Source organism: Bidens hawaiensis, unplaced genomic scaffold, assembly GCF_021521415.1.
Source record: "Bidens hawaiensis isolate Kalapana, Puna unplaced genomic scaffold, B.hawaiensis_p1.1 tig00008031_1, whole genome shotgun sequence".
Classification (NCBI taxonomy): Eukaryota; Viridiplantae; Streptophyta; class Magnoliopsida; order Asterales; family Asteraceae; genus Bidens; species Bidens hawaiensis.
Window position 1 is genome coordinate 23,209 of NW_027504972.1, and position 13,149 is coordinate 36,357.

Below are 13,149 nucleotides of genomic sequence, written 5' to 3' on the forward strand. Positions count from 1 at the left end.
AAATTAAAATAGTTTCAGAATTTGTTTTGAAAAAGGAGTTTGATACATGATACAAATACTTAAAGCACCAAACATTCTTTTATATTCCCTAACAATGGAAAAACATTGTATAAACATCGCCTAGGGAAAAATAGAAACAAAGTTACAGTAATTATTTACATGACCAGCAACTAAAAGATATTTACATCATGTTACAGTAATAATGAACTAAACCTAGGTTTTGAAAGCTTATGGAAGGTTGAAGGTTTGTATCTTAGCCACCTGTGCAACATCTAGTAGTGTGATGTTTTTCATTTAAATGATTTTATATGATTTTTTTGTGTACATACAAACATTTAAACTTTTTAAACGGATGCCCTATTTTATCAGGAGCCTAAAGCCCTAGCTTCACCTGATATTACTTTAGGGCCTCCCCAAGATTTGTGACAGATCATCATCATCATCATCGTACTCAGTATATCCCACCAATAGCAATGCTATGGTAGGGTCTGAGGAGGGTAAGATGTAGACAATCTTACCTCTACCCCATAGGGATAGAGAGGCTGCTTCCGATGAGACCCCCGGCTCGATAGTAGTTTTGCATCAAGCCTTGGACATAAGGCACATAGCACTCAATCATCGGGATACCGGCTGATTGGTGCATGTGCCCTTGTCTTTCGGCTATCAACGCCACCACATGATGCCTGATTAACCTTCCTCCACTTTTAACGTTATTTTCACGAGATTAGATTTGTGACAGATGCAATAGGTAATTATTTTATTTTTTTTTTTGCAACAAGGGGGTTTCCCTTGTCTAAATCTACTTGGCAACATATACAACTAACTCCATCATTGTAGGTCACAAGTTAGTGGGATCAAGTCCTTGCTTCCAAACCTGCAAAGAACTTCATATGTGGGCCCATTTTCTCTCTCCTTCCACACATACACATATACACACTATATATTTAATTTTAATATTTTTAAATGATTTTATGTAGGTTTGTTGTTTAGGAAAAAGTGTTAGGTTTTAAGAAAAATCTAGAATAAGATGTGTTGATGATGTATCGATTTGTATGAGTTTATTGTTATAGATGCTCTTAGTGGTGGGTCTGCATTCTTCGGTTTCGTTGGTTCCAATTTGTGTATATTTATATTACAACGTATTTTTTACTACAATAATGAAAATAACAATGCGTAAAAAAGTTTAGCGAGGAGATCTACAGAAATAGGGTTTCTCACGTTTTGAACTTATAAATTGATTATCTTTGGAACATGCTCTATTATGTACCAGTGTGGATACATTACAGTTAGTGAATCAGATAGGCTTCAAAAATTTAATGATTCTTGTATAAAACTTTTGTAAACAAATAATCAAGCTAGAAACAAAATGGATAAGAAACAATACATATATTTTTATTATTTAATCAAACCCCAAAGAACATGTATCTTGTAATACAAATTATTAACCATGTTTCATTTTATTGCCATCATTATTCATCATTATCATGCTGGATTGATACATAACATATTATAGTGTAAACTATTTCATGTTTTTGCGACAATGATGATCGAAGAATATACAATGACAACAATATCTTAACAATAACTTTGCTTACCCGTGAGCTACGAACACAACTTGTTTTCCGACATTTATGCCAGTGTACTAACCGATAAGGGCAGCTGGAACATTTTCAAGACCTTCAACGGTATCCTCAACGTACACTATTTTTCCTTCAAGAATTAGTGGCAAAATCATTTCAAAGAAATTAGGATATTCATGATAGTGTTCAAAAAGAACGAACCCTTCCATTCTTATACATTTCGTGACAACAAAAAAGAGATTGCGGATTCCTACGGGTTGGTAAAGGTTGTACTACGGGCTCATCCCACAAACCGCAATGTGACCATGAGGTCTCATCTTATGCAGTACTTCATCGAGCATATTTCCTCCAACGTTCGCGAAGTATATATCATTGCCAATTGGAAAATACCTGAAAGTCATATGTATTTTTCACTAATTTCTAACACTATATATAGTAGAATTCCTAACTTTTTTAAAGCCGCATTAGGATCTTCCTCTTCTTTGTAGTTAAAAGCCTCATCAAACCCAAACTTGTTCTTGAGTAGCTATACTAAAGAAGAAAACACGGGAGTTCAAGTTAGTAATGAAACTGAAAATAGAAAACATGAGTGTATTTTGTTGTTATATGTTTTTCTTGTGTATTTCTCTATTCCATATCTAATAAACTAATGGGATGAGATACGGTATAAATAAAATTAACCTACTTAACATACAAATAGCATAGTGTAATTTCGTATAGTGTAAACAGTTTGGTTTAATTACATTGTATTACTAATAGTGTAATTTCAGCATAGTGTAATTACAACGTAGTGTAATTATAGTGCTTAAACACCATGTTAAACCAACTTAATTACACTAATAATAAAGTTAATTACACCACTTGAAATTTAACTTGTAAATATAATATAAAATTACAATACTTGTTTCAAATAGAGTAATTATATTATAAGTAGAGTAATTATTGAATCTGCTTCTTCTTCCTCAAACAACCATCACAATTTTATTCAATTGGGGAATTTAATTAGCTTCAATTGATGTATCACTTTGATTCAAGGTTTCAATTGAACATTCACTGATTCGATTGGTTTGATCCTCACCTCAATTGTTTAGGTAATCTAAAACCTAATTGAGTTACTAATGGAGGATACTAACATATTGAAATCATGGACGTACGAATGAGTTCACAAGTATGTTGGAGGAAACCGGAATCCAGTACATTGGCGATGATCATAACACTCTAACAACAAATGAGACTGTTGTGGTACACCGTCGTACGATTTGAAGATACCGGTAGAATAGAATCCGGTACGCCGACGAGTCTGGTTGAGGATATCGGTAGATTAAAATCCAGTACACGTCCTACAATTTGAAGGCAATGTTGGAAGGAGAAAAGGTAGAATTAGAGAGTATTTGGATCAGATTAATTATTCCTTCAGTTCGCATGATTAGTTAGTTTATTTAGTTTGTATTGGATCCAAAACCATAAACAAATAAGATAACAACGGTAAATAAAGATAAGGATATGTATAATAGTCTCATATAAAAATCACTGTACTAATGATTTGCTTGGTTTCACCTTTTCTTTGGATCCAGCACTTCCAACAACATAACAACATGATAGTTTAGCAAACTGCCCAACAAGTTGACCAACAACTCCATATGTACAAATATAGTCTCCCCTTTCTTTGGAGAACATACCTTATGAAAACCAACATAGGCAGTCATTCCAGACATACCTAAACCACTACAAAAAACAATAAAGATTGAAGATTCAGTTATGAACAAGTAAAATAGATGTAAAAGACTGAAAGGATAGACATAACTAATTATCATAAAACACACACACACACATATATATATATATATATATATATATATATAGAGAGAGAGAGAGAGAGAGAGAGAAGAGGAAAACAAGCAATTAGGTCCTAACTTAGCTAGGATTCCTGTATAGTACGATAATGGAACATCGGTATGTTGAATTTTGATTAGGGAACTGGTATCTTTGATCAAGCTATATTCTTCCCAATTAACGAAACCCCATACCAAGTCTCCTTTCTTGAAGCTTGGGTGACTCGACACCAAAACTCTAGAAACACCATATCCGACTATAGGCTGTAAAAAATAATGGTTTTCTTAAAAATACAACACCAATACACCATAAGATATATCCCTTGAACAATAAGTATGAATCCATCTAAAGTGTTAATTAGTGACAACACCAAACTTACCGAACCAGGAGTGAAAAAATCGATATAACTTCTTTTCGTGGCCTTAGCCATGCGATTCCTCATGTAGGGGTTGCATGACAAATAGAGATTTTAAACCAAAATTAGACCTTCATCGTTATCACCATGTCGGATACAGTGGGATACCCATTGAGGTAGTCTTTGAATAATACTTGCTTGTTTCTCCCTACCTTTGCCATATCTATGTGTTAATAGTGATTGAGCTTTCTTATAAAAATTTATGTCTGTTTATGTTTATATATTATAGATGATATTGTAGCGTAAGTTTGTACTAGTAGGAACCTTGCACATGTTACACTTTATAAATTGTAAACTATCATATGTGGTGCTTTTTTTTTTTCAATTATTGCCTTCTGAATAAAAAAAGAGACGTAATAAATAATTGTTTGTAACATATGGTTTTCAAAAATGGAGCTTTCTTGAAAACTACACAAATTTTGTTTTTCACATTTTAATCAAACAAAAATATATTATATTTATCAAACCACATTTTCCCTTCTTTAAAATATGAGAAACAAGAAATACTCACACTTATATATTGATAATTAACTTAATCATTCTATATCACCTAGTATCTCTACTATTAAACATATCATAATGATTTGAAATTCGGTGTCAGGTCCCGATTTAGTCACTCAAACACACAACAATCAATCTTGTAACCAACATTGACGTGTCTACAATACGGTTATGAGTTCTGCTTTTGTGAAGAATCAATGAATATTAAAGGCAATAATTATCAAATTGTTGCTAAATAGACAGAAATTTAACAAACACACAAAGTAACTCAAAAGATTTCCATTTATATTGTGGAGGATATAATGAAAATCGATTAGGGTTTCTAGGTGGAATGTTTGTATTTCTAGCAGCTTTTCCGTACAAAGATATTCTTTTTATGAAATAGACAGCCGTCAAATCATAATATTCTCTCTGTGTCCGTTGTCATAGACGTGCCTTAAATTTTTTTAAATAGGCACGTTTTGAAACCTTCTAGAAATCCTAATGATAGATTCTTAACATATTCAAACATATTACAAGATAATACTAGTGTAAACAGGTCTTTGAGTAAGCTTGTAAGTTTTTGTCCTTGTCGAGTAGACATGGTAACCATTAAGTATGCTTGGAATAGTTCCCTGAGTAAGTTTTACATAGGATATCCTTCAAGAAGAATTTAATTTTCATGATAATATCAAACTTTGCTCGATATATATCATACGAGCAAACTTGTTCTTCTTGGATCCCTTCAAACTTTTGTTACTTAAACTTATATGAACAAGTTAAGTGTGTTGGTAATGGTAATATTGTAGCTTGCTCGAGGCTAAACCTTTCTTGACGGAAGTCCTTAGGAGAATTTCTTCAATAACTTCCTTCAAGTGTGCTTGGACCAATGTTTATTAATAAACCTTGCTTGAATAAAGTTTTGGCTTTCTCGAAGGCCTAAGTTTGCTCAGTTTCGATACGTAGCCATTTTCTGAGGAGATTGAGAAGATTCCAATCTTCCTATGTCGTATTCTTATCCCAACAATCTCCCACTAGATTAGAACAACCTCAGCTGCACCAAAACACCTATTGGTTCCTTACACTTTTTCAAAATACACATCAAATTTCTAAAGGAAAAATTAAATTACTTAAAGAAAATTAAATAATCAAAAATGTTGTGTCATGGACATTACAAATCAATTTAAACAGAAAATAAAGGCATTCATCTTCTTGAGCTTCCAGCCTCTTTCCTTCTATCAAAATTTATAGCAGCAGTTTTTTGCTGGAATAGGGAGATCTCCCTGTTGTGTGGATGTTTAGACGGAAGATTCCATCTGATTATGTCTTCAAGATCCTCCACATGCAGATACTCCAGGTCTGTGTCATGCTCTATGATATCAAAGGCTTGTCTATTAGAATTTCTCAATATGAAGGATTGGGATTTTTATTCAAAGACTATATTGTTTATTTTCCCATCCTTTTGGACTTCTTAGTTAGGCCTCATCATCCGCTCCTTCATACTTATGCACTCCTTCATTGTAGCCAAAGGATTTGAGGATCTTCTCTCTTGCTTGTAGGACAGTTCTATCATCCTGATATCACTCATCCTCCTTTCTCTTTTTGTCTTTTCTGCCTGAGTAGCTCTAGCTTCCTTTTCCTGTTAACTAAAGGAAATCACTTTCTAGATTGTTCCTTTAAGAACCTAGAAAGTTCATTCCTTTGTTGTTCAACCAACCTTTGTCTATCTAGATAATCATACAGATTCAGTCTGGCCATTTCTTCCAACTGTTCTCTCTTCTACTCTTGAAAGTCATCTCTGAAAATAATGTTCTTCAATTCACCATTAGACATAATTACTTTCAAAGTCTTTGTCCTTGAATCAAAATATAGTTTCTATAGTAGGTCCACATCTGTAGGTGGCCTTTGTTGTCTTTGAAGAGTTGACCTTGTTTTTGGAATGGGGACACTAATAGTGGAGACCCTTGGAGTATATTGCCTTTTGGAATGAGGTCTTCTCACAAGTCCCCTTTGTTCAAACAATTTCAGACTTTTTCATCATGATTAATTTCATGTAGTCTCCCCTTTCTTTAGACAAGATTCTAATCATCTCCATTGTCTCTCTATCCATTTGTTCAATAGAAGGAGATCTTTGTCTTTGAATAGGTTCCCCTCTAGGTACACATTTTAGAGATAATAATGTCCTTTGTTCTTCTTCCAACTTCTCCCAATGCTCCTTTTCAATATAGAATAGTTATTTGTTGAGCTTGGACAAGGTTATCATATACTTTTTCAGACATCCCCTTACTCAACATGAGTTCTCTTAGAGTCCTGATCCTGTACTTATCTCCCCAAGTCAACATGAGTTCCCACATCAATAGAACAGGGAACATTCCCTTTTGGAGTTTCCTTCATGCGCATTCCCTTGGTACCTCATTGTTTGTTGGAAAATCCTCAACAATCACTGAGTAGAATTAGATAACTGAGCATGCAAATTATCATTTAATTGTAGACTCGCCCGGATTAGATTTTATGTGATTTCAATTTCATGACCAGCCACAGTGGCTTCAATCCTCCGTCCATTCACATCATCTTCCAACTGTGTGGTCCTCCAAAAATCCAAGTGATGATTTCTGTAGATTATCGGGCTTTCGGTGAAAGCAAACCGGAGATTAGATCGAATAAGCCATTGAATCATTATCTCCACCGACATGTTCTCCTCATTAACATGGAGAAAGGAGCACATGTTGTGCTTTTTCTCAAATAGGTATACCATTTCTGCACAAGCACAAACAAAGATACATTCAAAGCAAAAATTAGTCATTAAAGTTCAGTACTTTATCATTTATCAAGTTAAATTTGAAAAAGAATTAAAAGGATAATCTTTATGAACCTATTCTTCGACAAATTAATAACTTATACAAAAAACAGAGATGTTAGTAATCATAAAACTGAAACCCTAAACTCATACGGTGAGTGTCAGAAATCATTCAATTGAAGCTTATCGAGTCGAAATTTGAAGGATGCCAAAATTTGGGTAAGATTTATGAGCAACGGTTGAGTGTCTAGGTTGCAAGCGAGAGAACAATAATGCAAGTGTGAAAGAGGGAAAAAGTTGAAATGAAAATTTTTCTAAGTCCCCCTTTTATAGTGTATTATGTGCACATTTGAAAGTGGGTTATAAAATGAATTTTGTCATTTAGTACATGAATACTGCCAAAAATTAAATTTTAAATATTCTAGCATAAAGCTTGCTCGATTAAATATATTATCCAAGCTAGCTTGTAACGATTCCGGCAAAATCAGGTATACCCTAACCGGTATATACTATTTATGTGTTATTTAATAATGAATATATGAATTATAATGCGTTTATACGAGTATGTATGATTCACAGTACGGATTATACTCGATTATACAGTTAATCGTATTGGAAATACGACTAACTGATTAACGGTTATTGAAACCCGAACGAATCAAGGATTACATTATAGACGAGATATATGATATTTAGTGATGTTTACGAAGTATTAAAGCTTCGGGATAAGTGAATTAAAGCACAGAAAAAGATTTTTCGATTTAATGGTACGTCGGTACGTTAAGCGAAACCTTTAATACCAAACCGAGTAAGAGACAATCGATCAAGCCGAAAAAGATGCGCAATTATTAATAATAAGATGTTTTAAGTTAATAAAAGTCATGGTTTAAGTTTTTTAAAGTTTTTAAATTGGTTTTATATAAATTTCATTTTTAAGCCGAAAACGACCGTTTTAGCCTCGTTTTAAGTTAAATTAAACATTTAACCGAAAAACGAACTAAACCAGATTATCCAAAACATTATCTGGATTTCCAAAATCTAAATGAGTGGCTAGAAATGGAAAGGTGGGTCCCACCCCACCTCCCCTCTTTGGTCCGATCGGCTTGGGGGTATAACCCCTAGCCTTTGTCATTTTTTTTTTGTAAACAACATTTCAACATTCATCAATTCTCTCCACATTATGAACTAAAAACCCGGATTTGTAGCAAGAAAAGCAAGGTAAAAATCGAGTCATTTATGTTTTCATCTTCTTTTCTTGAGTTTATTTGCAAGAAAATGAGGTTCCAAGTAAAAAAAGGGTGAAAACCCGAGATGGAAACCGATTCTTGCATGATCAAGTGATGTATACGGGTTATACAAGGGATCTTGGTCCAAGAAAGGAGTTAAACGAACCGAAAACGAATTTTTACGGTTTAAATATTTGTTTTTAAATCATAACCGAACCCATGAAAGAAATGGCTTGATTGTGGGTGTAACTTGCTTGGTGTGGTGTTATTGTGCTTGTAGGTGTTGTATCTAGTTGTTAACAAAGGCTAGAAAGCAAGATCCTTGCGATTTGAAGCTAAAAACACAAGGTAGTTCGGTTTTTGTATGGTGTATGTGTTTTTGACAGATTGTGGTACATTTAGAGTTAGGCTACGAAATTTCACAGAGATGATCTACACATGAAAATATGAGATATGTAAAAATTTGGTAATTTTTGGACAAAGGATGAATATTTGGTGAATTTAATGCTCGGTTTTGGCTAAAAATGGTGAAAAATATTTAAGTATCATGATAAATTCTGTAAAATTCCAGATAAGCTTTTTATAACATGTAAAAGTCACACACAATATTTTAGGTCAGTTGGAGAAGTCTAAGTAGGCTTTTCGGTTAAACGAGTTCTAGGGTTTTCTAGCGCGGTTTTAGTGAAAATGGCATGTAAAAAGAGATTTTGGTTCTGAAAAAATTACAGGGGACCATGTGGATGGCAGGGGTCATCCAGGAAAAATTTGGGATTTTTCTAAGGTCGTTTGGTATTTACGACATATTTAGTGTTTAAATGGTGTTTAAAAATAGATAAATAAATTTTAAATATAAAAATTAATTCTGGAAATATTTTTATAAAATTCCCCACTGTCAAAAAGTGGTTTGTGCAAAATTTCAAGATCCGAGATTAAACGGATAATTATTTGTGCTAAAAAGAAAATAAAAACAAACTTTTAAAGTTTAAAACGCGTAAACCGGTAAAGTTCGCCTAAACGAGCTGACTGGTGTATAAAAACCCTAAAAATGAACTGTTTTCATATAACTGAGTTAAACAGGTAAAAATAAATCATCCGAAAATAATTCGGAAGATTTGAGTAATTTTATCCGATTTAACAGTTTCTGGTACACTAAAGACGGAAACGGGTCCTGCGGCCCATCGGGGCGTCTAAGCCGAGCTCTAATTTCACAACTTTAATTAAATTATCAGTCAACAACTATTTTCGGGTCGTGTGTGACCAAACTCATTTTTGGAACGTAAAAACGGATAACCGTGCTAGGCACGCAAAACGGGGAAAACGAACTAATAGTAATTTTAACTATTGAACTCTAAATGATATCACAATCTGAGTCCGGAGAAGTGTTTCCGGGTTAACATTGCCCCCGGAACGGGTACAGTACTGGGTTAACAGTGTCCCCAGATGTACCGGTTAACACGGTTAAAGTTATATTAATAGTGATTGTATAGTAACGAACTTAGGGATCGTATTACAGATCCGGATTAGTAGCTGCGTACTGTGTTACCTACTTGCTTGCGAAAGGTGAGTTTCACGAGCCCCTTTTTCTGAATTGTTTTTAAATATTTTCTCGGGGCGGGAAGCATGTTACTATTAAAATGTTTAAGTACATACTGAACGCATGGATTTGCGTGTATTTATATATATATCTTATTGTACGGGAATCGTACGGAAATGTACTAAGATGGTAATTGTCTGAGTTGCTAACATTGTAAGGCCCCGTAACACGAGTGATTAGCTAAAAGCCGGTAGAGTGTGAATAGTACTATTGGTCTGACAAACCCAACTGGTCCGGCATGGATTTGCTGATGTTTCCCAGCCAGTTGCACATGTCTATTTTGTTGTTATTTATTTTTGCTATGTAATGTTAGGCATAGCGGTTTGGGGCAGGTTCGTGGGCGGAGTATGCCACGAGGTTGTATGTGGATAGTCAGAGGTTTCACTTGTGGGCTCAGCATAATTACATCGCTAATATATGATATTTATAATGATTTGTCACTGTTTATTTAAATTAGTGAAACTCACCAACTATTCGTAGTTGACCCGTTTTCTTTACATGCTTTCTAGGTACCCCCAAACTGGATTAATTGCTACATGCCTGACGATGAGTTTTTTTTTTGTGGAAGCTTAATGATCTTTTTTGTATTAAATATGTTAATGTAATGTTGGTAAAACTTATGTGCTAACGCCTAGACGGTAACTAAACTCGGAACAATGTAATATGGTGTAAATTAATGTAGTGGTGTTTTCTTTATAAGCAATGCTGTTGATATCAGACGTGTCTGTTGCATCCCGTTTACGTTTCCGCTGCGGTTACGGGGTGTTACAGAACTTGGTATCAGAGATTGCTCATGTATTTAAAGTAATTAGAAATAAACTCAGTGAACATAATGAAAGAAGCTTACTCGAATGTACAGGATTGCTCGAAAAATTAATCAAAAGTTAAATAATCAAGTATATTTGATCAAATAGACAACCTTACTCGACATCAATAAAGATCCCAAAATAGTAACTTAGAAAAATTTCTAAATGTCAACCTTACTCGAGTACCTTATCAATGCTAACCTTACTCGAATCTACTAAGTAAAGGAAAAAAGCTAACTAACTATTAGAAATATACATCCAGGTATATTCCAAAGAAAAGTTTACTCGACAATACTTCAAAAGTGCAAAGTGTGCTTGAGAGGACTTGATATATTAATTTTAATATACAAGTGTGCTCAAAGCATACAGTATACTTGGAAAATAAAGTTTGCTTGAAAAACTTTTGAATGAAAGTATGTTTGGAGAACACTTGAACTATTATTGTAATATACAAGTGGGCTCTAAGCATGAAGTTTGCTCGATAAAAAAAGTTTACTTGAAAACACTTGCAATTTCAGACATAATAATATTAAATCAATATTAAACAAGTATGCTTGAAAATGTACCAATTTTACTCAATAGAGATAAACAACAAGTAAATAGTCATGATTGCTCGAACAATATTCATTTTGTTCAAACTGAATTCAATATCATGAAGTATCCTTGACAAACACAGATTTCAAATGGAATATCTAAGTTTACTCAAAACAGGTATTGAAAGCATATTAACACATTAATATCATATATTAATCAAGTGTGCTTGAATGAGATGACCTTCTTCTAAACAACCAAATTTACTCGAAAGTGCATAGTCATCAAAGTGTACTCGATAATACATGATAAATCATATTCAGAGAAAATAAGTATCAAGTATCCTCGAATGAGTTAAAATTCAAATAAAAACACCTAAGTTTACTCGAAAGTTTAAAAAAATTAAAGTTTACTCGAAATAACATATGCAGATATATTCAAACTGAAAATGCAACACTTTTTGACTTAAACTTTACATTAAATAGTTTCTCATTAAAAGTTCAAAGTTAAAGACAAATGGTGCATAATGAGATCAAATTTCAGTTTAATCCTTTCAAATCCTTTTCTCTTTTATGAAAAGATCTCAACATGAAATCATATTGATTAAGTCGCCTTTCAATACTTCATTCTCAGAATTATTATGACATAATAGGCAGGTTAATAGAAGGTACTTAGCATAAATTTAACTGCTTTGGTGATATGCTTAAAGTTCAATTAAGTGCATAATATAAAAAATGATAACACTTATTGCACTATGATGTTTCATATCTCTTCTCAAGGCTTATTTGGCTTTCTCCATGTCACCCAATTTGACTTCAACCCCCTGTTATTTGGTCAAAATATTTTATGACAGAACATTTAAACATTCTTAATGATATTTTCTTTTCAAAATGTTTCAAGCATTTGAGGTTGAACGTTGGACTTACATGCCAAGCAGTTCGGACTTACAAGCCTTCCATTCAAGGTGTTAGGACTTATAATGATGCCCCACCTTTGCAGTTCTAGTTTAAACTATCATGTTTAATTTCTTTAAAAATTTTGAACATTTATCAACTTTTGGTTGATGTATAAACAATTTGCATAAACTTGTTCTTTGTCATATTCATAAGATGATTACTTTTGAGTGACCAAATACCAACAAGCTCGTGTATGACTGGGTAATCACTTTTCTGCCTATCATTCGAAGAGATGTATCTTGAAATATGCATACTTCAACAATGTATCTACACAATAAGTTTAGCATATTCATTTTTATATCACCTCAGTTTTTACACATCATGAAAAGCGACCATACTTATCAATGACTGCACTAATAGTCCTTTTATCCTATTAAATCCGTATGATTGGCATAAATAATCAGTCTACTATCATTTCCCAATGGTTGGATCAATTTTCAATGAAAACCTTTTAAGTTTTTATAAAGCTTTGAATTGAATAATGTTATCATTCCTCTTCAACATTAACTTGCTTAGCTTGCCAAAAATGATTTTCTTTGAAAAATTTTATTATAAAATATTCATATGATCACATCAGTTTGATTTTCAAAGCACATTAACATAATCAAACTAACATAAGGTAAGTCTATCTTGTCTAGGCACATCATCATTTCGGATCATTTATCTGTAGCAAGATATCTAATAAGCATGTAGATTTAACAATTCAAAGCATATGTAAACACACCTATCAAGACATCATGATCTTTCACTGAAAACAAACTTAAGGCACATTGAGCACACATCATCAATTTTTTTAAAGATAAATATTATTGTTAACTAAAAATAAGCGGGCAACAAGCTGCGCCGCCACCCCCTTTTGAATAGCAAAACCGATCCTACTGAAAATAAAATTATCGTATTCTTCGGCGTCGATGAGTTACTGTGCATGACC

The 13,149-nt window shown here is 33.3% G+C and overlaps 1 pseudogene across 1 annotated transcript; it reads right to left on the bottom strand.

Moving 5' to 3' along the window:
- Positions 1 to 1,591: 1,591 nt before the first annotated feature.
- LOC143609639 (2-alkenal reductase (NADP(+)-dependent)-like) lies at positions 1,592 to 3,906 on the bottom strand (annotated as a pseudogene). The gene is made up of 5 exons (XR_013149452.1): positions 3,793 to 3,906; positions 3,495 to 3,676; positions 3,117 to 3,305; positions 2,030 to 2,106; positions 1,592 to 1,970 (listed from the first exon to the last, which is right to left on the bottom strand). The product of XR_013149452.1 is annotated as a 2-alkenal reductase (NADP(+)-dependent)-like (transcript).
- Between the last annotated feature and the right edge of the window lie 9,243 nt (positions 3,907 to 13,149).